At 41.9% G+C, this 22,490-nt stretch overlaps 1 long non-coding RNA gene across 1 annotated transcript; it reads right to left on the minus strand.

Annotated features, from left to right (window-relative positions):
- Nucleotides 1-257: 257 nt before the first annotated feature.
- Nucleotides 258-18,409, minus strand: LOC106014827 (uncharacterized). Its single transcript, XR_001186427.5, has 4 exons — nucleotides 17,076-18,409; nucleotides 7,424-7,507; nucleotides 3,868-5,899; nucleotides 258-2,175 (listed from the first exon to the last, which is right to left on the minus strand). It is a non-coding gene; the product is annotated as an uncharacterized lncRNA (long non-coding RNA).
- Nucleotides 18,410-22,490: the final 4,081 nt, after the last annotated feature.

Raw genomic sequence — 22,490 nt, forward strand, 5'->3', positions numbered from 1 at the left:
TTCCTGGCCTCGCCAAGAATAGTGAACTCCACCATTTCGTGGTCACTCTGCCCAAGACAGCTCCCGACAGCCTAGAGAGATTCAACTCCCTGCTCACCCCCAGGGACCAAAATGGTAAGCTTTTTGTCCATGCAAAATGAATGTAAATTTTATCCAGATCCCGAACACGGAATGACCATGCACTTTACTGAAATGTTATTTCTTTTTATAACTATGTTACAGCTTAAGGGAGAAGAAAAAGAAGGAACCCAATGCTGTCGCTTTGGAAGGCTTTTATTGTAATCAACCTTACAACGTGTTTTGTTATACAATACATAGAAGGTTTAATCTCTCTTGCCTAGCACATTCCCTCCAGGGCTTTACTGCTTACAAAGGGAGCTTTCACTTTGACTGTGGCAAAAATAGCATCAAACTCCATTGTGCGGCTTTGCTTTTAGTCTGGATTAGTTTGAGAAGTTCTGAAGAATCAATGACTTTGAGAGATATGTGAAATAAACAGGATCACTTCTGAAGAGAGATCATATATTTCCTATACTTTTTGCTTCCCACGAATACAACTCTCTAAAATGCTGCAAATTCTTGCAGTTATGGTCTGAGTGATTAAAAAAATGATGAGCTAAGAATTCCGTAACGCTTGTTCTTTATAAATTTTCCTCAAACACTCTGTGTGTGCAGGATGTGCAGTCTCCAGGCATTCCCCAGGACACGTATGACAGGAGGCAAACCCAGGTCTTGGAGAAATGCCACTGCACTGGCAATCTGAACTGCTGAGCTCCGTTTGCAGAACTGAGACTTCAGCTTTTTCTTCTGTGGGTTTTCTTTTTTTTTTTTTTTTTTTTTTTCTTTCATGTTGGTTTAAAGGGAAGAAAAGCAGTTTGTACATAATGAGCTTTGGCCTGAATATTTTCTAAGGTTCAGGCCAAATACAAGCTCTGAGTCCTGGAAAAGGTTGTTAGAGAGTTACAATGTGAGAAATCCCACTGTACTTCCTTGCGATTGAAAGAAGCAAACAGCAAACAGAAGCATCTCTTTTGATGAAATGAGCACAGAGTGAAACATCACATAGTCAGCACTGTGTATGTCCTGCACCAGGAACCTCCTCTGCCATAGAAGTCCCATGAAACAGAATAAATTTGTCATATCCTCATGGTATCAACAGTTTCCAGACTAAAGAGGGCTTTTCAGGTAAACATCCAGAATCTGTTTGTATCCGACTGAAGCTGTACAAAGTTAGGCTTGTGTCTGCAGATTCTGCCAAGAAGTGCCATGTAAAGGGGTGTGATAAATAGAAAAGTAAAGATGTAAGTCATGCTGACAGCCATCTGCCCACCATGAAGATGTATTCTTGGACTTAATGCCTTCATTCTGCCAGAGGCCTTGATGACAACAGTGCTTTGTTTAGGGTGTGGCTTTCACAGATATATTTCTTCTCCTTGTATAAGAATTATGGGACTTTCTTTATGTATTGCTAAGGAAGAAATATTCAGTTTATAAGTGGATTTAGCTGCTGCATTAACAGTACTTCGCATAAAAAGCATCCAGAATAATTTCCCAGAGCTTCCAGAACTTCATTTTAGTAGCAACTAGAAACCAATACAAATTGTGTACTTCTTTTGCTAGATATATTTAGGAATTGATGAAATATAAAATGAGATTAAAGGGCCACAGTATCTCTGCAGCTTTCTCAGCTGTATCTTGTGCAGCTCCATCCGTGGACCCACCTCCAGTACAAGGTGATGAGCCTTGCATCCTGAGTCAACGAGGCTGTGTTTAGTGATGGGTTAGGAAAACAGATCTATTTGTTCCAAACAGAATGGAAGTGAAAATATATTAGTCAAATAACAGCAATGATGCAGAAACGTTTCCACAAATTTTACTAAAAATAGGTGAGGGCTACAAGGAGCCCAAAGAGTTACATGTCTGTTTCTACTGCTTTTCAGTTTAACATCTGAGTGTCATAGCCCCTGTGGTGCCCCTAAATGGCCAAACCGAGGTTGCCCTGCTGTCACCACCAGGCTGGATGGCAGTTGTTTGTTGTGCACAGAGTAACTCCCAGTGTGGTTGGTGGGGAGGATCCTAGCAGGTCCTGGGAATGGAGTGTCATTTGCACCAAGGCTTCCTGAAGGTCAGGGTGAGGCTGTGCCACTTGTCTTCCTCATGCAGGCGAGTCCTGTGCTATGAAAAACAAATAACTAAAGTGAACTCGGTAACTGACAATCCAGTGGCTGAAATGTTTTGGCATACGCTATTCAGGAAACATTTCTGTATGTTTAACATACAGGATGTCAAAACCAAGCGTGCAATTTTCTAGTATATGAATGAAAAAAAAAAAAATAGGTCATGAAATAGGTCAAGAACAAATCCCCGGTGCTGGTTAGTTTCTCATTCAAGTATTTTGATCAGTCCTGATTGAGACTCCTACATATTAAAGAAGTATGGATAAGTAGTGGGTGTAGGATAAACTGTGGGATAAGCTCTTGCTTCTCTAATGGGAAAGAGAGGTACAAAACCAGTAGTCACTGCAGTTCCTCCCAGCCATCTCTGTACGCATATGTGCTTCTCCCTGCTCTCTATAGGTGCCAGGTAGCAAGCAATCCACCTTGCAGAAGGTTTTGTGGGGCTGGAGGGCTTTCTGGTCTGCTAGAGATATTTCTTAGTCTTGTGTTAGATATAAATGCAGAAGACAGGTTATGTGTATGCTGCTGCTCTGTTTCTAACCTTCCAGATGATAGCTAATTACTCATAAACATGTCCTACAAACACTCCAGGGATCCATCTGCACACATCTGACTCAGAGGAGATGGTTCAGGATGACTCCAGAAAAGACTAGTGCTGTGTGAAAAAGGTTGAAACTAGGGGACACTTCGTAATTAGTTTTTTAATTCTCTGACAGGAAATTAATAATGCAATGATAATAAGGTTATTGATACTATGACAGTTCCTTGGGAAACCAAACTGTTGTAGAGCCACAGAAAAGCAAGGAGCTGACCAAGTGAGGGCAGCCAGTCCAACTTTCTGCTCCAAGATAGCATCACCTATGGCCACAGCAGGCCTGGCATGTTTGTCTGATCTAGTAAAATATCCACATGCCCCCCGCCCCCCAGTTACCTATCCCAGGGCTTCACTATCTTTTTTTTTTTTTTTTTTTTTTTTACTGAAAAGGGTATTTTTTGTCCAATACCCAACCTCAGTCTGCTTTGTTATAACTGAAGTCCACCATTTTCTGCCCTGTCTCCTGAAGCAATGGTGCCCATGCTAATTACTGTTGAAATTAAACTCAGCTCTCTCCTGTGGCAGCCTCTTCAGCAGATGGGCTAACCTGGCAAAGCCTGCACAGAGCACAGCGAGAAAGAGTGGTGAAGGGAGATGCTTAAGGTGAGTGGAGGCGGGAGTAGAGAGCACATGATCTTTTTTTTTTGACAGACTGGAGACGATCAGAGAAAAAAAAAATGACCCCCCAAATCATCCAGGATAAGTCAGGACACTGAAATCAACAGTGAGACTTTCAATTAATTCAGCGCAAAGAGCCTTTTGCACTGACCACCATTTCTCTGCTGCTTATGCTAACAATTTTCTGGAGCAGAAAAACTCCATGGCTGAAGAAAAGCACATAGGTGGGCAGTAAGATGGGATAAAGATGGGAGCCAGCAAAGGAAAAAGAAGAACCATCTCATGCAGGACTGGGAAGTGGAATAAACAGTTTATTTTTACAAGCTGGAAATGAACATATAACTCTAGGGATGAGAAAGAAAGCAGTGACTAACAACATTTAAAGCTCAGCATATTCCATTAATATTTAATAATTAAAATATATAAATAAATAAGAAGAAGCAATGAAAGCAGATGGGAATAGCACAACCATAGTACCTCAGAGTTTTATTTAACCACAGGAGAAGTATTTTGAGAAGCAGAGAAGACATCACGGTTGTATGCGTTCTGCTTTCTGAGTGTTTCACCATAACAGGAGATGTGATCCCATAATCTGCTGCAGAAGTGCTGGTCACTTTGTGCTGCCAGTAAGATGCAAAATGAGAGCTGCTCTGTGCTCTCTCATGGACACTTATTTTCTTTGCAGTTTTGGCCAATCCACACCAACAGTCAATTGGGCTGGAGTTTTCTTTGTCCCTCAGGATGGAAAAATTGGACTGACTCCTCTGACAAGGAAGAGAGCCAGGTATTAATTATCATAAGGTGGATTTTACTGTCTGCCTCAGCTCTTTTTCTTCATTTTTCAGCTCTCACTAAGACCCTGAATCTGTTGCTGGTTATCCCTCTCCATGGAATAACACATCATTCAACATCATTAAATATGGCCAAAAAGATTCTTAACATTAAAAACAGACAGGAAAAAGTAAACATTCACTGGAGAAAACATTTCTTCATTTGTTTTTTATGATCTGCAACAGAAAATTTTGCAATGAATGCAGTTATTTGTCTCTTGTAATAGTTCTGATAGCGTTCATTGCTCTCCTTGCATTGCACTTTTCCATTACAGTGAAATCAGCAGTATTATCATTGAAGCAGGACCAGACTTTCTGCAGGAGTCAAGTATCATATTTACACTGATTTTAGTACATGTAGTGTAGTGACTTGATCCCACAGTCGTAATTGTAGGAATATTTTTCCTGCAATGAGACAAGAGCTAATGATGGACACTGAATGCTGGGGAGTGGCAGCCAGCAGTGTGCAGATTGTCACCAAGGTGCACAAAGCAGCTGTGGTTACAAGAGAAGATGGGCACTGAGATGGTATAGGCATGAGACGAGGGAAGGTGGGTGCAAAGCTATTGGCAGCAGATACTGGCACTGGGCTCTAGATTAGAAACTTAAAGAATAATTTGGCTGTTCCCATTCCTTTGCCAAGAAATGTTTCTTTTGTGGATTATTTTTTTTTTAATCAAGACATGGAAGAAGCTCAAAGGAGGACACAACACTCTGAGAAAATAGCCTGACTCAAGCCTTTCCCCACAAACTGGACCCCAGCAATAAATGCTTTCTGCAAGGTCAGAAGCAGAGCAGCAAGCACTGATGTAGTTGCGTCACTCTGGACCCTCTGAAGGTCTCCATGACATTGAGCCTTTGGAAGCTGGCTCTCCTGATAAGCAGAGGCAGCAAGCTGTGCTACTGCACCCTCTGCCAGCCACACTCAGGTGATGGCAATTGAAAGTGGGCATCCAAAAAATAAAGTTGCGCTTGCTCTTCATATTCATACTGTCATTGCTGTAATGGCAAGACTCCCTAATCTTCCTCCTAGTGGATTTCTCTGCTGCTTTGCATTTAAATTCACCTTGCCTTCGTAAAAGAAGTCGAACTGTAAGCAATAAATGAGCCAGGCAAAAACAAACATGCTGTTTTTATTTCTGTGTATTCCCAAGGAAAGCATGGTTCTATATACCTTTGAGAGATCTAGCCCACTCTGCCCATACTAAATAGCTCTTTAAAAACAAATGGATATTATTGTATCAACCACCTATTTCTCAGCCTGAGAAATGTTAGGCAAATGCCACTTTTCCATAAACATTTGATTCAGGTAACAATTCTGAAAATAAAGTAAGTTGAAATGTTCCCTAACAGACCAGGCTGCAGTGTTCAGCTGCCCTATACTAATTACTGTCTCTTTGACATGCTTCTTGCTCTCCTTATTAGTGGGATGAAATCTTCTATGGGGTAACAACCACCTTGTTCCAGTGAGCAAGTCTACCTACAAGACCAAAAGCCAAGTTATTTGTCCTTGCAGAAGGATCTTTGAAATTATAGTGCTTGGCACTGGTCTGTGGTGGATAAATCACAAAAACAGTTCTGTCCCATAGCACAGACATCCAGCCACGCATCAGTGAGGACATGGCGATCTTCGCTACAGGAAAGCCGAGGGAGCAGAGTTTATCTTGGTGGTGATTCTGCTACGGGAAAAAAGTGACAACAAATTGACTTGAATACTGAAGATACTGCAATTAGATTTACTGCCTAGTTAAATATTTCCTAATAGTTTCCTCAGCAGAATCATAGTTTGGTTGGACTTGAAATTGAGCATTACTTTGCTACTAGAACTTGATGGTTTTCTTACTCTGCACAAAGGAAAAAGAAAGCTTTAGGAAACAATTGCCTTCTTCATCTGCATGGCAGCCACAAACATTCTTCTCACTTCAGCAAATCCCCATGGAGATTACAAACTACCCAGACTAAAAGAAATGTTTTCCTTCCCTCTGGTAGGAGCCATGCAACAGCCCGTTTCATCAGGAACAAGGCACACTTGACTAATGGACAATAATCACACCTGGCTTCCCACCCCAGCTGTCCCATACTCTCAATCACACCTGCACCCAAAACAGTCCAAGGGCCATCTTCACCTACTCCATCAACTGGTGAAATGTAAAACCTGTCATCCCAGCACAACTGGAGAAGACTGTAAACAGGATCAGAGGAGGCTCCACAGAATTGCTAACAAGAGCTAAACCCCCTTTTTCTCCCAGTTAGCCCATTCCTCCAGAGGGACATATTGCGTTAGTGCCAGTTACCTCTGGGAGCTCAACTTGAGGCAGCACAACAACCCCTGATACTTATTTCTGGCCAGGCTGGAGAACAACTTACTGCCTGGCAGGGTCTTTTTGCAGACTGTTTTTGTTCTCACAATCCATACGGAGAGGCCCACCACAGAAAGAAAAAAATCCATATTGACCAAGTGTTGTAGCAGTGACATTTACATATCACAATGTACGTTCCTGATGTATGTACTATGTAATAATGTGGTGTTTAAAATACTACTGTGAGGAAACTGTTGACTTTAATGGCAGGTGTTGTTAAGATAAAAGCTGACAAGAAATTGTAATAAGGACACTAGAGGGACCTGTACTTCTGGCAGGCAAAGATCAAACTGGCAGCATAGAAAATATCTGCTTTAAACTCCAAATATAAGTTGGTTTTAAACTCAGGCTGTGGATTGAAGTCAGACCTCTAAAACAGTGATTTCCTCATTGAATGACAGGCTCTTATGTGGAAGCATTTATTGTAAAAAGCAAAAGATATTTGTATGCAAATTAGCAAGTGTAATATTGCTTGAATTACAGCTGTAAGAGAATGTCCTTGTTTTCTATCACCTGCTTAATCAATGCTGATTCAACCAAGATATGAATTAGCATTGGTCCCAGAAATCCTCCCAGCTGTAGCATGCAGACCTGGAAAGCACATCTTCTGCAATCTGATGTGCAAAGACCACCACCTTCTCCCCAACACCTCTGGGGCTCCTTTCACAAAGCCCCATGGAGCCTAGATGAAAAATCTCTTTTCAGAAAATGGCAGACAGGCTAATAACCTGCAGGGCATTTATTTGCAGAAGAAAAGTCATAGCTACAACAAAAAGACTGAAGAAAGAGGAGATGTATAGTAGAGATGTACTAAATGAGCAGAAACAGAGACAGTGTCCTCACCTTTCTGCTGATTTGCTCCAAGGCGACACTGAAGGGCAAGGTGTGAGCGAACTCCTTCTCCTTCCTGTCCCCAGAAACACACACCTGTTTCATAGGAGTTACACCACATGGGAGAAGGATTTATGAGAAATTTCATCTTCCTGACTCTTTGAATGATTAAAGATAATCCCTGAGCTGCCAAACTGGCTTTCTAAAGTGTTCACGTTGTTCAGGTAAGCCTGTTGTATTTCTGAGGCATTCCTTAGATGAGGCAGTATTTACTAGTGTATGCATTTTCAACTTCCTAGTCTGCTGTTATTTTGTGCAGACACCACTGTCTCACTGCAAGCTTCTACCTGAAAAATCTTCCTTAGCATCTGTCAGAATTGTGATAAGTCAGACTGGCACAGCAAAAATAATAATAATAATAATAATTTGGGGCAATTTATTTTCCACAGCTATATACTAGCAAATGCTTATTTCCATACCACTTACAGATATGTTCATATCTTTTTGTTCTAATATTGAGCAAAGAAAATTTTATTCACTTTCTTTCAATAAAAGCAATCCTTGGCTTGAATTTTTAGCTGTTCAGATAACACTAATGTAGCAAACATACTGGAGTTTCTTTCTGCACCATTGGGACTACGCAGACAGGCAAACTCTATTATAGCAACAGCCTCATCAAAGAAAAGCTAAATCTCTTCATTAAATCTTGGTGGTTGTTATTTTCAAGAAGAAAGGCTCTTTACTGCAAGCACATTTATGGAGAACTGTGCAAATGAGTTGTGAAGGATTGCCAAGGGAGGCTGGCTGGACCGCTGGGACAAGAGGAGAAGGCAATCTCTGGCAGTGCTGCACAAATAAGGTCCATGCCTATGAGCATTTGTACCACCGATCTGATGGGTACCTGATGCAGCTAGGACTGGCTGTGGATTAATGTTTATAACCATCAAGCCAATAGACGGCATTGGTACACAATCTGGTATACATTGGTATACAATCACTCCATCTTACCCACAAAAATAAATCAAAAACAGATGTTCCTTTTCCTCCTGCATATGGCCAACATCTGTTTGGACAACAAAGACTTTATTCAGGAGGACTTTGTTTGGCAAAGATATCTGCCAAAGATCACTTTTACTGAAAACTGCCCAAAATCTTAATGACTAGATTAAAACTAAACCAGTGGGGGGGACATTCCAATGGGAGCAACATTGAACCAGAATTCTGTGAATTCAATTTTAATTATTCTTTGCAACCTTAAGCAAGTTATTTAAGCCTGGATTCAGCAGAGCATCTAACCACCTAAAGAACACATGCAAATCCTACAAGATTTGAAGTGCAGTGCTGAAATAGAGCCCTCATTGCTCTCTACACCTCTCACTGTTTTGGCATCTGTTAAAATGAAGGTAGAATTAGTCCTGTCTTCTTGACACCTTACCTGCTTCTGGAGGAAGGGAAAAGGGCAAAAGGGGAAAAAAAAAAAAAAAAAAAAAAAAAAAAAAAAAGGAGAAATTGTGAAGGGGGAGAAGGTACAAGAAGAAAAAACATACCTCAAGAATAATTATGCCTATTTTTATACATATATTAGAATATTATCTTGCAATTCAATTCATATGAAATGAGTTTAAAAGTTTCCAGTGATTATGTTTAAAGTATATAGAAATCTTCCAAATGATCAGTAAAATGTTGACTGGAATCTAAAGATGTTTATGTTATATTAAACTAGATATTAAAATTGCTTTTTTTGGTACTTCAAGTGCAAGAAACTGTCTAGTGCTTTTCCTGGCACCCTTAAGAAATGTTAATAAGACTTTTTCTGACACATTTTAAACAGAAGACAGGCAGCATAAACAAAACTGCAGATTGATTTCGTTATACTGCTGGGATATTCAGCTGTGCTCCAGTTGATCAGAGAGACCTTTGTTTACATATTCTTCATAGATTTGTCCAACAAACTTTAAATGAATTCATACAAGGATCCTAAATTCAGTGTATTCAATGGAGAATGGAAGTCTAGTATATTATACTGAAGGCTTCCAAACTAAAAATAAATGCATAAATAATTATAATGTTGGCAACACTGTAGGCCTGTAGGCCAGATGTTTATTTCAATTCAGGTTGCATGAATCTAACTAGCTACCTTTATTGAAGGTACCAAATTCTGACATCTGGATCTGTGATCATTGCCTGGCCAGGCTGGAATGAACAACACAGCTGTAATGGGATGCAGAAATGTGTGCAGCATGACTCTCTATAACTTTCAGTACTTGGCAAAAAAAGGCAAACCTTGGATCAGTCAGGCCTTACGGAAAATTCAAATCAAATGAAGTTTTTGGTTTATTCTGAATCTTTTGAAATAAATAAATAAATAAAACTTAAGTCCCCGTCATATCTATACAGGTTCACTTGCTGTGATGTATGACAGAAGTACTCATCACTATCCCTTCAATTCTTAAAATAAGTTACTAAGAAAACATTAGCGTTTTTACAAAATACATATATATCGGGTTGGTTGGTTTGGTTTGGTTTGCTTTTGCTGGGAGCAGACTGGATTGACTACAAAGAGAAAGGAAAGTGGAAAATCTTAGAAGAAAAAAAAAAAGAGAGAGAGAGCAAGAGCATGCACCTAGGAAATCTTTGTTGATTGTTGCTAATATCTATGATAATTAACCTAAAAATACCCACAAAGCAATAAAATTTGTAGAGATGACTCTATTGTCTTAGGCAAATAATGAAGCAAGGAATGGTTAAATTGATCCCATGACTCTCATTGCAATAATAAAGCAGCAACAACTGTTAATCTATGGCACTCACTTTAGATTACAAACTTAACACTTAGCAATTTCGTTAGTGAGAACATAGCTGAGAGAGAAATGCTAGCAGGGAAAAAAAGTCATCGCCACTGATATTGAACCATCCTGAGAATTTCTTGCTGCTCTGTAACCAGGGGCACAGCTGGGGAACAGCTCTCCCAAATACAAGGTACACCTGTAGGAAGTCTTCAGAGTCCAGGCAATTCCTTATGTTTTACCCTGAAGACTAGGATACAGGATTAACCTGAAGGCTGTCAGGATACAACCAGCTGACCTAGCTCACCAGCTTGGAAGTTGCCTCAGGTAGCCAAAGTGCCTGTCACAATCTGAATGCAGGCAGCTGGAATTACTGGGAAGGGGCAGCTAGGAGGCAGCAAGGTCCATGCCCACACCTGCCCTTGGTCTGAGTCCACGGAACCACGCTGACAGTGCTGTCAGAGAGGCTCCAGATTCAAACACCTGAGACACTTGTGTACCCATGTGGATGGAAGGAGCCAAATGAGCAGATGGGGAACTTTTTTTTTCTCTTTTTATTCTTGTCCCCAAAACGAACATATTCTCCGAGAGCCAACCAACCCCCAAGCTCACCCACATAACCAGCTCTGCCTGGAAGAGAGAGTTCTCTTTTTAAATTAAATCCTTTCAGACACTCATACAAATCCATAGATATCACAGGGCCTGCAGAGCTGGAGCCAATGAACATCCATGGGGCGAAGCTGCAGATGAAGGGAAGAAGGCTTGTTCACAATCTCTGCTGGCAGCTGTATGGACCTTCTGGGAGTAAAAACTTTCTGTTCTCACTGAAGGTAGCGGGCAGGACTATAAATATCCCCATGGAATATATTTACAAAAGGATTGAGTGCCATACTAACAGCCATTTTTTTAATATAAGACCATATTTTAGAGGTAATAGCAGCTTCCTGTAAGAAAGTCAAAGAATGACATAGGAATTGAGGTGAGAAGGGACCTCTGAATAAATCTACTCTAGCCTTCTGCTCAAAGCAGAGCCAACTTCAGCCATAGGGCTGAAGGGTTGCTTAGGGCCATGGTCAGCTGAGTTCTGGAAAATTTCAAGGATGAAGAGAATCATAGAATATCCCGAGTTGGAAGGGACCTATAAGGATCATCAAGTCCAACTCCTACTGGAGTCTGCAACAAGACAGGTCTACCCAAAAGTTTAGACCTTGTGACTAAGTGCACAGTCCAATCTCTTTAATTCAGACAGGCTTGGTGCAGTGACTACATCCCTGGGGAGCCTGTTCCAGTGTGCAACCACCCTCTCGGTGAAGAACCTCTTCCTGATGTCCAGCCTAAACTTCCCCTGCCTCAGCTTAACACCGTTCCCGTGGGTCCTATCACTGGTGTTTTCAGAGAATAGGTCACCTGCCTCTCCACTCCCCCTCGCGAGGAAGTTGTAGACTGCAATTAGGTCCCCCCTCAGCCTCTTCTTCTCCATGCCGAACAGGCCCAGTGACCTCAGCCGCTCCTCATACGTCATCCCCTCTAGGCCCTTCACCATGTTTGTTGCCCTCCTCTGGACACTCTCCAACAGTTTCATGTCCTTATTGTACTCTGGTGCCCAGAACTGCACACAGTACTCGAGGTGGGGCCGCACCAGCATAGAGCAGAGCGGGACAATCACCACCCTCGACCGACTAGTGATGCCGAGCTTCATGCACCCCAGGACATGGTTGGCCCTCCTGGCTGCCAGGGCACACTGCTGGCTCATATTCAACTTGCTGTCAACCACAACCCCCAGATCCCTCTCTGCGGGGCTGCTCTTCAGCGTTTTGTTGCCCAGTCTGTACGTATAGCCAGGGTTGCCCTGTCCCAGGTGCAGGACCCGGCACTTGCCTTTGTTAAACTTCATGTGGTTGGTGATTGCCCAGCTCTCCAATCTGTCCACGTCTCTTTGCAAGGCCTTTCCACACTCAGCCGATTCCACAACTCCTCCAAGTTTGGTGTCATCAGCAAATTTGCTCAAAACACCTTCTAGTCCTGCATCCAAATCATTTATAAAGATATTAAAGAGGACTGGCCCTAAAATGGAGCCTTGAGGAACCCCATTAGTGACCATCTGCCAGCCAGATGGGGCCACATTTACCACAACCCTTTGAGCCCTGCCTGTCAGCCAATTGCTCACCCATCGTATGATGTTTTTGTTAAGTTGTACACTGGACATTTTGTCCAGTAGGATCCTATGGGAAACCGTGTCAGAAGCCTTGCTGAAGTCCAAAAAGATCACATCAGCTGATTTCCCTTGATTGACTAGATGGGTGATCTTATCATAAAAGGAAATCAGGTTAGTTAGGCAGGACCTACCCCTCATGAACCCACGTTATCTGGGACCAATGACTGCATTGTCCCCCAGGTGCACTTCAGTAACTTCAAGAATCGTCTTCTCCATAATTTTACCAGGCACTGACATGAGACTGACAGGCCCGTAATTGCTAGGGTCTTCTTTCTTACCCTTCTTGAAAATTAGGACAACATTTGCCAGCCTCCAGTCTACTGGGACCTCTCCAGATTCCCAAGATCATTGAAAAATAATTGAGAGAGGTCCCACGATGACATCAGCCAGCTCTTTAAGCACCCTGGGATGGATCCCATCTGGACCCATGGACTTGTATGGGTCCAGGTGGAGCAGCAAATCCCACACACGTTCAGGGTCGGTTGGGAGTTTGTCATTCCTACTGTCATGGTCCTCTAGTTCAGGGCACCCAGGGTCCCGAAGCCCATCATCGGCATTGAAGACAGAGGTGAAGAAGGCATTAAACATCTCTGCTTTGCCTATGTCATTGTCTGTGAGGAGACCTTCCCCATCAAGTAGCAAACCTAAGTTTTCTTTGGTTCTCCTTTTTCTGTTAACATATCTAAAAGAAACTTTTTTATTGTCTCTCACAGACATGGCCAGCTTCAACTCTAGTTGGGCTTTGGCCCCATGAATTTTCTCCCTACAAACACGAACAGCATCCCTGTATTCCTTCCTCGTTGCCTGACCCTCCTTCCAGCAGCCATATACTCTTTTTTTGCCTAAGCTCCAGTAGAAGATCCCTGGTCAGCCAAGCCAGCCTTCTACCCCGCCTGCCTGACTTCCGATATTTTGGAATTGCTCGATCTTGTGCTTTCAGGAGGCAGTGCTTAAAGACTGACCAGCACTGATGGATGCCAGTGCCTTCCAAAGCAGCTTCCCACGAGACCTTGCTGACTAGTACCCTGAGCAGCCTGAAGCCTGCTTTCCCCATGTCCAGGGCTGAAGTTTTGGTGGCAGTTTCCCTTCTGTCACCATAAATTCTAAACTCAACCACTTCATGGTCACTATTACCGAGACAGCTGCCAATTGCCACGTCTCCCACAAGACCCTCTCTGTTTTCCAGAGAGGCCACAGCCTTTCCAGGGAAACTGGTTCTGTGCTGCATAACCTTCATTCTGATTAACTTTTTTACTTGTTGTTTTACTTGTTGCAGTACATGACCACTGCCTTGTCATTTTGCAGCACGCTGCTGCAGAGTCTGACCCCTTAGCTTACCTTCCCCAGACTAAACAAACCCAAGACCCTTAGCTTCTCTTGATATACATGTGCTCCAGTCTCCTGAACATCTTATGGACCCTCTACTGGACTTGCTCCTACTTTTTGACCAATCGGTTGCACTGGAACGTATCGAAACTACAGTTTTCCAACTGAGTTGCATTCTCATAAGTGCTGAGTTGAGGGTAATGATTGGCCTGTTGGCTATGCTCATACAGCCCAATGCACAGTCAAGCTTCATCACCCTAAACACACGCTGCTCCTATTCAACTTGTGGTCCTCCGGGACCCTCCAGTCCTTTCTGCAGAGCTTTCCCCAGCCAGTAAGTCCCCAGTCCATATTGCTGATGCATCCCAAAGGCAGGACTTGCCATGATTGCTCTCTCCAAAAGTCATGAGGTTCCTGTTACCCCATTTCTCAAGCTTGTCTTTGTCTATCATTGAGAACAGATCCTAGAAACTTTGATAATATTTTCTGTACAACATTTGAAAAGGGAAAAAAAAAAAAAAAACACTAACACCACCAAACAAACAAAAGGAGTAAATATCTCCCAAGATGCTTGCATATCTGTGCAAACTCCCAGGTGTCCCAGGTGTTATGCTATTTTGCACCATCACTCTACATTCTTTACAACACTACTAGAGGACAAGGAAAAAAAAAACAAATCCCAACTGGCATCGACAAAGGTTTTACTGGCTGCAGTGAAAATACTCCAGTCACGTAAGTGCAACAGCAGGAATCAGGATGTCAGCATTAGCACTGGGATGGAATTGTTTCAGCATGACTTTACTGAAAAGGAAGGAAGATTTAGTTGCCGCTCATGAGGTGGGGCTTGAAATCTATAACCAATATCCCTGATTGAAATTATGTTAGCAAAATTTGTGACACACTGGAATCCCATTTCACCAGATAAGAATATTTCTTTCAGCCATTCATTTTGCATTTCATGAGACACTTCTGCAGACATAGTGAGTTATTTCACTCTATTTCTGCTTATATAGCATCCTGAGATCTAGACATTTCAAAACTCAATGTATTGTGATAACTGTACAGACCATGTCAATGAAAGTCTACTTCTGCATGCTTAATAATTCATTTGTATCCAAATGGAAATATTCATTGCAGCATTTGCAAAGGCTGTTCTAAGCCATGTGATAGCTATTCACAAAATTTAACTTCCTGTGCCTAGACAATTTCTAGAATTCCTCCTGTACATGGGATCTCCTTCATTGCAGGAATTCAGTAAAACATTACTTTTCCATAAAGAAATGTCCATTTTTTTCCCCTCCCTTGTCACAATTTCATACGCATTTTACAAGTACACCATGGCTGTGCTCCTTTAATTTTGTTGTAATACTCAGGGAATAATTAGCTCTGTATCTTCTAATGAAGAACAAATGTATGTATTCAAAAATTAAATATTTACTTTCCTAAGTGCCATCATATGTTGTTCTGAGTGCTTGCCTACATTACGTGTGGAAAATTAAATGTACTCTGTATAATAATTCTGCTGGTATAATAAAGGATTATGCATGACAAGGGAAACATGACCCAGTTCACTAAGAAAAAAAAAAAAAAGAAACCACCACAGGCTTCTCATGAAATTTTAGTCCAAATTGCAACAACTACAGGTCAAATCAAATATAACAAATTAGGATTGCTTTCACTCTCCTGAGATACACTGATTCCACAGGAGGTACGATACTAACCCAAGAACTCTCTGCCACAGATGATTTTCGTGATCTTCTTAAGAAATCAAAACACTCAGGTTCAAGGACTGTTGTGGCCTGTGAACCCAACTATTGTGATACTGGGGTGGCTCAGCCTCCCTTCTCCAGGTCTAAGACGTATTTCTTCATCTGTACACACGACCAGGAGTTGTAAGAGGTGAGGCAGATGTGGAGCATTGTGTCAAAGAGAGGGAAACACAAAACATGGGAATGGAAGAAGTGGGCTTGAGAAAGGGAAACAAATGCATTGGTTTGGAAAGATGATGGGAGAAAGAGACCTCAAAAATATAGTAAATATGATCTTAGTGACCAAATATTTAAGACCAGCATGGTGGTCTAGCCATCACTTCTTAAATACAAGTGAAAGAATCAATAATTTAGGTAACTGAACTTAATATTGTCACTTGCTAACTTACAAACGTGAACAAATCATCATTCACACGACAGGGCAGCAGACAGAGGATGCTGCTGTGTTCCTTCACTTCCCTGCACAGCATTGTTGCCTCTCCAAACCTCTTCCATGGTTGTCCTACACCTTGCACTGTCTCTCCTGGGAGGACTCATACCACCTTCTAATCCTAGCTCTTCTCCTTCTACAAGCAGACTATTTTATAGTATGTTTGGCTGTCTTGAGTACAGTTTTCAAAATAACTTAAGATACTCGGGAGCCATTTTCCAAAATAACCTACAGTGAAACCTACAAAATTATGGAATTGTGAAAAACAAAACAAACAAACAAAAAAAACCATAGAGGTTTGTAGAGGTTTGTCTGTTGTTTTTTTATTACTATTACTATTGTTGTTATTGTCATTGTTTTTGTTTTTAACAGGCAAGGCACTAGCCTCTTGGTGAAACACCACAACTTGGGTCAGCCACCCACCTCAGTACTCACTGTCCCCTAGGCACTAAGAAGCTTCAGTCTGAACCATTCTCAGACAAACTTGGGTTTGTAAATAATTTTGGCAGTTTTGAAAATCAGTCAGTTTAATCAGACATAATATGAGAGAACTAAACTATGATAAAAAAAAAATGTCATGGACAGAGATTTGGCCAACAGAAACTCTCCTAGCTCCACTACAGTTATAGGAACTATGATAATTTACACCCATTGAAAACCTTCACCACCATTTATGAAGACAATACGAGTTTGTGACCTGAGTCAGTGCCTAACTGTATAATCAAGCACAAAAGGCCCAATCCATTCTGGAACAGAGTCACAGAATCATAAAATATTCTGAGTAGGAAGGGATCCACATGGATCATTGAGTCTAACTCTCTGTGCACCATCATTTTCTTACACTGCCACAGACGCTGTCAGAGCAGCATTAATTGGTGTGAAGATAAACGCAAATCATATTTAACAAAAGAATGCACTCACAGGGGGAGAACAACAGTGAGGCCATATGCATTATGATAGAGTCCTCGATGATGTATGCAGCAACAGTATTACTTTGATTTAAAGCTCAAGGCCAGCTCCTGAGCTTCATGGGAGGACAGGCTACATTCACGCATCTGCTGTTTATTTGGCTCCCCCTCAATAAAACACCTACCTGCTTGTACAAACACACAGACACAAATCACAACCATTGTCTTACCTCATACAGCACCTCAGTGATCTGTCACCACCCCAAGCTGGATGCACTCACAAGTCAATAAATGAATTAAATCAGAAGAACAGCTGTAGTTTCCCCTGATAGCAGCTGACCTTGCTTTCTGAGAGCACGTCTGCATGGGGAGCACCATCAGGCAGAGCAGCATCAATCACAGATAGTCTGAGTGGCTCCCTTTAGAGCATGAGGTACAGAGCGGCCAGCTGGAGCCTGGTGATAATCAAAGGCCAACCCAGAGACCACAAAGGAGACCAGAGCTATTTACCACTAGAGAGACTGAGGCACAGAGCAATGTGGAAATTGCCAAGCAGCAGCTGAACCCATCTACCTAAAAAGTTCTATAAGAATGAAATTCCTTTCCCAAATTTAATGGGAGCTGGTGCAAGCATATTCTTTGCTTTTCTTGGCTTATGCTAACCCAAATGTTGTTTTTAGATCCAATAATAATGCCTTCTGGGCCTTGATGGTATTACACTGGAGAATAGAGCTTGACTCAACAGAGGGAAGTGTCCTGAATGCAGCTGCATCACTTCAGCTGGCGTGCAATGGGCAGCAGCACAGCCCAACCCAGATTCCTGCCCAGCGTATCCTACCATCAGGTGAAGGAATTTCATAAACCACCTTTAACCATGTGGGACTGGGCTTTACGCCCAACTTTTCAGACAACAAATGTGTTTCTAGACATGATCACAATCCTGAAACACAGAGCTGTCTGGGAATCTCACCTTGACAATCCATGGCAAGATAACAAGGGCTGCATGGTGGCTCTGTGCAGTACGCACAGGGAGCCCTTTCCAGGGAACAGATGCACTGCCAGGTTTTGTTCCTTGGACAGGCACTTGTGAACACTTTTCCAGCACTATGACATCTGCCTGTCTTGCAGATGTGAGATGCCCTGGGTCCTCCTTATCTTCCACTGCCCAAGTATGGATTTGGTGTTTTAATGCCAAAAAGAGAGCACACGCAGTCTCTTTAATCTCAACTGGTCCAGTCTAGCTCACACCTAGGAGCTGGCCATTCCTCATATGCACTGCCTGTGCTCAGCTAACTCATAAAAATAAACCTGGCAGGGTTTGTGCCCTTGTCACTTTGGGCTTGAACAGATACAAACCTGAAACCACAAGATAAACAGTGCTGAGCAGTTGTTCTCCCTCTTTCAGACTGAATAGATAACAAGTATTTTTGGCTGGTATGCTTACTGCTGCACTGTAGATACTTTCAAACAGCCATTCTGGCCTGCACCCTTTACCAGGCAGTTTGTTCCTGCCACTTGGTCCTACAGAGTAGATCTGTCTTGAAGGGATCGAGCTGTTCCCTCTCTTTCTCATACATCATCTCTGGAAGCATCATGACTATACCAGAACATTTCTATTATCTAGCTGTCAGTGATAAAATGAAGAACAGAAAGAATATGGTATGTTCTCTAAATTGGTTTTTACTGAAAGGGTAAGGAACGGTTTGAATAGTGTGCTGAACAGCATGGTACATTTTCCACATCAGGATACCTTTTTTTATCAAAAGGCTTTCATTTAAGGAAGAAGCAGAATGATAGCACCAGATGTGAGAGCCTTCATTTATTCACAAAATAACTATAATAAAACTAGATATAGGATTACCTTCAAAATACAGCATGTATTAATTTCCCCATAACCAAATACTGCCACAATCAGCCCACTGATTATGGCTGGACTATTTCTTCACTAGCAGTTTCACCGTCATCTTAGAAGCACCACCATCACTCTTAAATTCCTTTTCAGTGAACAGCTATAATTGTGTGACACGTGTTTGTGCATTGTCTTCACCTCTGCCTGCTGCCTTAAGACTGCAAACTGAAGTGGGCTGTGCTGCCATTGTGAACACAGATATCCCAATTCCTCTTGGATATCAGCACCACTTCAACCATTACGTACAGCTGGACATGTGCACGTGTGGATTATCCAATGTTTGTACAACACTTGCATGTCAGGTAAACTGTTCAAATGAATTAGAGTGATAACTAGCAGACAGCTGAATTTCTTTAGGAAGCCGTGAATATTCTACTAGCACCAAGTGTCATAGTGAGCTAGAGACTGTGATGACACCCAGCTGGGGTAACTTTCCTCTCAGACTGGCTTTGCCCTAGAAATACCTTCACATCTCAGGAGCTGGCCTTTGGAAACACATGATGACGATACATATCCCAGGCATACAGAGGGATTTAAACAACTCATTCGGGAATGGGCTCTGATGAAACATTGCATCTCAGTGTGCATATGCCCTAAGGGAATACTAAGGAGGAGTTAAGATTTAATCTGTTGGGAAGACAATATGTGGCATATGCTTAAGATGAGCAGTGGAATTGCTGAGTGAAAAAGCATATGATCTTAAAATAAATGTGGTTCACCAAAAAAAGTATTCAAACTCAGCTTCATGTAACGTGAACTGCTCGTATCACGTAATCTACAACTGTTAGAGGCTACTATGATAAAAAGGGATTCAGCACCTCTAAACATTAATGTGATTTTGTAAAAATCTTACTATCAGTGAGCTTGTAGTAACTACTCATGATATCTCATGAGTGCAGCTATCACATTTACTATCACTAGCTGAGCTTTTCCAATTGAGGGCCATATTTATTTTTTTTTCTGTGATATATCCCTCTCCAATGAGTGAAGAATGAGTGACAACTGAAAATCCAAGAGAGAAAAGGAAAAGGGTTATCACGTCAGCTTCATTCTTCAGTCAGAATTTCACGTTTCTGTATATACCAAGTTACAGGCTACAAGAGCCTTATCCCACACCTCTGATGGATTTCTCAGGGGACCAGCAGCCACCTTGCTTTTGTGTTACCCATCAGCCATGGATGAACCTATACCTCTTCCTTTAGGGTGGAAAGAAGTTTAGTGCTGTAATGATAATAGTATGTTCCTAGGTTGGCATAAGAGATAGTCAGTGCATTACATCCTAGAGATTTTTAGCAATTTAAGAAATCCTCCTGTTCTTTTCAAGGCTGCTTTAAAATGCCTGTAAAATAAGCCGAGTTACTTAAAGTACCCTGGTGCTTAAACTTGCAGCTGAACTTTCCAAAATAGATTTTATTTCCCTTCAGAGTCAGACACTTAGCACAGTTATTTTATGGTTATTCAACTTCCCCCATTCTTATTCTGGTTCATCAACTATTTCTGGTCAAGTTTCCAGACCAATTCCATAAACATTTACTCTTTCTTTAGTGAACAGGACTAGAAACAACCAAGTAAGAACCACTCTCTCAGATGAAATTTTGTAAACTCTAGACAGGACAAGATGCAAGTAGACAAATTAGGTCAGTTTCCATTGTGCATTTTTTTCCTCAAGTTTTGAAACCAATAAATAATGTTTTTCCAGCTTGCTCTGAGAATTTTCTGCATTGACCTCCCCCCTTGTTCCTTCTGAAAAATGTGGTGACAAAGTAGAAAGAGAAAAGAATATTTCCATTCTCTTCTGGCATCTCTTCCTTGGCCTCCAATGTGCTATTTCCAGCAGGATGTGTCCAATCTGCCATGCCCACATGGAGGCCTGGCAAGGATTTCCTTCCTGCATCTCACTTTGGGGACTTATCCTAATTCAAAGTGCAAATAGACATCAGTATTTCCTTCAGACCAAGATGCCATTGCCTGATCACTACCTTGGATCTAATTACCTCTGAACCTTGAGAAAACTTCATTTTCTTCTTAGCTCTGTGACATAAATGCACCACTTCACCTCAGACCACTATGACTTTTTAAGCAATTTTAAATGTTATGTTGCCATATTCCAATTTCTTTTGCCATTGCCCTCATTCTCATTCAAACTCTCTCTTCTGGCTAATTAGTTGGCCCCTTCTTTTCCCATCCAATACTTCCACACATCTTCAGAGGCCAGAAGAAGGCCATAACTCCTGGAAAGTTATATTGATTTCTCTTGGAAATCACCCAGTGGTTTTGAAATCTGCATAACAACAAGAAAAGCAAGCAGACCCGTAATCTGTACCTGGAGGTCTACCAAACCCCCTGAGGTTGGGGAGGGTACAAACTTCAGTGGAAGCTTTCCCATTCCCCGGGGCACTGACAGATCCCACAGGAATCCTCCAGGGTCAAATGAGAATTCCATGCTGTCTTTGCTTCACCTTAGGCAGAAGGAGGGATTTTATTGTCCATCTATTGTTGTGAATCTTACAGGAGCCATATCTTTAATCCTCTAACCCTCTATTAAATATTTCTAAAATTGACTGACAGTTTCAGAAACTATTAGGAGGGATGGACAGACACTCAGACCCTGACAAACAGCCCATGATTAGACAAGGTCCTTTCCATTAGAAAATACAGATAAAATGTCAAAGTTTTGCCTACCTCTGCAAACCTAAAGCAGTTGTGGAATTTCACCCCTTTTTCCTTAAAAATTAGCAAGCCAGAGCAGAGCCTGAGCTGTTTTCTAAAAGTTTCTGTTTACTCTTTTTTCCCTCAAATAGATGTTTGCTTCCTTGCTACCCTGCGGTAATCTACCTCTGGCAAATAAAATGGTTTCTGATGATCTCACTGTGGGGCTAATTCTTGTTTTTGTAACAATCAGTACAGGAGCAGCAGAAGGAGTGTTCAGACAGCTTGTTCACAGCACAAACAGCTCAGGAGGAGAATGGAAAGGGAGAGGAGAGATGGAGGTAGACAGAGAGGAAACAGGTGAAAAGAGACAACTGAGAGCACAGAGGGAAAAGAGGGAGAGAAAAAGAGAAGCAGGCTTCTTGTTTCCCCTAGATGATCACAATTTGTCCAAAAGGATCTTGAAGCATATTATGCCAGCTCTCTTCTGACAAATACAGCACAGTACAGATGCAGGGATGCTAGACTCCTCTCCCACTGGAGACAGCAGCACTGCAGGCAGCTGCTCCTTGAAGGAGCCACAGGGCCATTCCTTCCAACAGCTGACAGAGGCTCTGTGATCAGAAAGGAGGCATTTCAAACCTGCAGCAAGTCCCACCTCACTTTGAGTTTTCAGCGAGCTTTCCAAAGTATCCAGCAGCAATACACAAAAACGCATTCCTCTAATCCATCGCAGAAGAAAGAGCACACAGCTTTCTGAGTGCCATGAGGGAGTCAAGGAGAAAGAAGGTTTGGAAGAAAGGGAAGTAGCTACTTTTCTGGCTTGGGTTTTCTCTCATGAAGTTTTACCTACAGCAAAACTGCAAATTTACAGTAATGTCTGAGAGACCCCTTGTGAGCTATTGAAACTTGTGAATTAAGCAGTAATTGGGAAAAGACAGTGAAAAGAAGGATTTGCACCATAAAGCATTCCTGCTCCATTTATTGGGATGGCTGTAGGTTTGGTTATTTAGGAGAACGCTTTGCAATATGCTGCCATATCTATGAGGGAATGCTTAGTGGAGAAAACAAACAAATGATAAAGTCC

Source organism: Anas platyrhynchos, chromosome 15 (genome assembly GCF_047663525.1).
Source record: "Anas platyrhynchos isolate ZD024472 breed Pekin duck chromosome 15, IASCAAS_PekinDuck_T2T, whole genome shotgun sequence".
Taxonomy (NCBI): Eukaryota; Metazoa; Chordata; class Aves; order Anseriformes; family Anatidae; genus Anas; species Anas platyrhynchos.